Raw genomic sequence first — 2,298 nt, 5'->3', positions numbered from 1 at the left:
CATTTATTAAAAATAATATTATTGTAAATAAACTTAAATTAACAACTTACATGCATTATATTTTCATTTAATTTACTTTCTTATTCTAATAATAATTAGATAGAATAAGTAACCAAGAATTGAATAAGACCATATTTAAAAAAAAAATATTTTATTAATGAACCAATAGGTATGAATTCAATATATTATATTCATGTGTATAGGTGTCCTACATTAATAAAAAAAAAAATCATCTTCCTACCTAGTTACTTTGATATGACTTACCTTTGATGTATCAATTTATTTTTGTTGTTTCTTTTCTCGCTTATGTAAGGTTTAATTAATAACAATTAATACCTATTCGATAGTGCGAAATTTACATTAAACACTTTTTTTCACAAACAGTTTACAAATTACAACAACTTATATGTATATGTACAATAGTAACACATACACAATATAACAATAAAATGCAGGGAGGCAAGAATTTTTTTTCTCGTGCCTTTAAAATATACGCTCTCCGCGTTCATTTATATGATATTATATTACCTAACTATGTTATACCAACTATAATTTTTTTGAGTTTTGACTTTTTTGAATACTCTACATTTTATATTCTGAAGGAAGATATTATTCGATCTATAAATATAAAATTACGGACAATTACCTACTTCATTAGCTATAAGCATTTAAAATTTAGATTAGGTACTTAGGTGGGTACTTACCGCTGTACCACTATGCTCAGCTCATCTAAACTTTAATTGCTTATAAATTATTAATTAATTTATAATAATCATCGGTAATAAGCCAATCAACACATATAATAATGTGTTATTTTGTTTTTTTATCAATTTAAGTACCCCAAGTCCCAAACCCAAAACCACTCACCTCCGCCAAACCGCTTAAAAACGAATAATTATAAGTTTAATGCGCTATCGAGTTTTATGTACGCGCGAACATCTTATAATGGTCCATAAATTATATACCACACTATATTATTTTATATTATGAATTTATTTATTTTTTCTGCAATTGTGGCCATAAATATTCTGAAGGTCTAACAGATGGTGTTCGTAGAAATGTTCTACGAAGTTATAGGGACCAATTATAATTAACAAGGTGCAACAAGTAGATATACTGGTTATACGAGGCCGTTAGTATGTGCATTTCGTACCCGTTATAACGGGAAGGTCAATTTACTTGCCATACATTATACTACGACAAAAACCTAGAAAATGATACATATTATTATCGCGGCCAGGGATTCAGGGAAAATAATGTAGAAAAATGTGGGTAATTGGTTTTGTAGCCGAGTGTTTTGCTGCAGTAATGGATTTGTAACATTTTAAGAGGACGCAGTCTTCGCTGAAAACCGTTTTTCACATACCTACTACGAAATTTGATTGCAAGAAAACTATTCGTGTTTCTATGTGAGTTTTTTACGATAGTTCACTTTTTTAGTAAGTTTTGCGTATATAATAATATAGCGAAAATAAAAATGACCATAACTCACTTAAAAACTGAACTATCGTAAAAAAAAACAACTTACAAACACGGAAAATGTTCCTACCGTCCAATTTCAGCATTGGTCGATTCGTTCTAACTGACGAAGCTAAACGCGATCTGCTGAGAGTAAATATAACACGTTACGCACTTGTAAGACGGAGACAAGAAATAGCCGTGCGTATCGTCCTCTTAAGGGCGTTGCGTGACAAAAATTAAAGTACTTCTAGTGGTTCGATTTAAAAAATGTAAAGATGTTTGAATTGGTCTACTTTGCATCGGTCGGAGCACATTTTTTATATTTTAGATATTTTTTAATATATTCAATATTAAAAATTTTAAATTTTTTTAAAATGTAAAACATTTATTCTCGTCAAGCATTTGCTAAAATTGAAAAAGTGCTCCGACCGATGCAAAGTAAACTTGTTTACCAACTCAAACATCTTTACATTTTTTAAATCGAACCACTAGAAGTACCTTAATTTTTGTCAGGCGCTTAGGTCGTTATTCTTATGTTGCACGTGTGTTAGACAAAGACAGCAAATCGCCGCATGCAACGCCCTTAAGATGAAAAATCTTATAAGTAAGTAAACATGCGAAAAAATTCTGAGCAAAGATGGTTATACGAGTATATTATCTATTATAATAATTTTATTACTATTAAGTAGTAATTTATTTTATTATAATAGTGCGGCTGTGGTAGTGTGAATGATGTCATTAGGTTCCTAGCATTTGAATTGTGTTATAAGATGATTATTTTATGCCAAAATCCATTAAAATTACTTTTTACCTTTATATATTATCAGTTAAATTATC

Source organism: Acyrthosiphon pisum, chromosome X (assembly GCF_005508785.2).
Source record: "Acyrthosiphon pisum isolate AL4f chromosome X, pea_aphid_22Mar2018_4r6ur, whole genome shotgun sequence".
In the NCBI taxonomy this organism is placed as follows: Eukaryota; Metazoa; Arthropoda; class Insecta; order Hemiptera; family Aphididae; genus Acyrthosiphon; species Acyrthosiphon pisum.
The sequence above is the reverse complement of the archived record's forward strand: the minus strand, read 5'-3'. Positions refer to the sequence as shown.